Consider the following 1,066-nt stretch of genomic DNA (forward strand, 5'->3'; position numbering starts at 1 on the left):
AAACTCATGACAGAGTTATTACTGCACATTAGTGGAGAGTATTTGACAAGGAATGCTAAGACAATTATTCGGGTGGGAAAAAGAATTGGATTCCTCACACACATAAACACACACACACACACACACACACACACACGCACACACACACACACACACACCTTATCTAGGCAAACACTGAAATTTGAAAAACAATTCTTTAAAAATTTTAGGAAAAAAAATGAAAATAACTTTATGACCTCAAATTTGAGAAGGATATCTTAAGCATGTCAGAAAATATACAAACCATTACACTATGTTAACAATTATGTACATTAAAATTATGAACTTTTGTTCATCATAAGACAAGACATTGAAAATGGAAAGAGAAGACAAAACTGGGAGTAGATATTTGCCATAATATGACCTAAAAAGCATTATCCACAACATACAAAATCTTCTATAAATATGAGCAAAACATGAGAGCAGCTGATTGCACAGAAAAGGAAATATGAATAGTTAAATAATATGTGAAAAGATCCTCATTAATAATCAAAATGCAAATTAAAACCACAGTGGGATACAATTTAACATTCATTGGTTAGCAAAAATTAGATACACTGACTGTGGGTGATACAAAAAGCTTTGGGAAACTATTAATATTTAGCGTATCCTGCAATCCAGTGATTATACTTCTGAATTAAACACATAATAAAATACAATTTCACATCCATAACATTGGTGAAAGTACAAAATAAAATACAATAAAATAGTGGAAAGCACCAAGTGTTGGTGAGGAATGGGGGAATAAGAACTCTCATGAAGAGCTAGTAGGAGTGTAATCAAAATCCTTTTAAAAGCTTTTGGCATTTCTTATTAAAGTTTTACAGGTATATAACCTATGGACCTATAATTGCTTGCCTAGAGAAACTCTTGCATATATCCATTAAGAAACGTGAATAATCATGTTCAATGTGACATTGTTTATGACAATGAGAAACTAGAGACAACTTTAAAATATTTATCTCAGGAGAAATGATAAAATAAAAACCTAGAGGAATATTAGAAACCCTATACCTTGGTTAGGATT

The 1,066-nt window shown here is 31.2% G+C and overlaps 1 protein-coding gene across 1 annotated transcript in view; it reads left to right on the top strand.

Annotated features, from left to right (window-relative positions):
* NAALADL2 (N-acetylated alpha-linked acidic dipeptidase-like 2) overlaps positions 1–1,066 on the top strand; it is a 1,013,114-nt gene that overhangs the window by 221,645 nt on the left and 790,403 nt on the right. The window lies entirely within an intron of this gene.

Source organism: Propithecus coquereli, unplaced genomic scaffold, assembly GCF_000956105.1.
Source record: "Propithecus coquereli isolate 6110/MARCELLA unplaced genomic scaffold, Pcoq_1.0 Scaffold15, whole genome shotgun sequence".
NCBI lineage: Eukaryota > Metazoa > Chordata > Mammalia > Primates > Indriidae > Propithecus > Propithecus coquereli.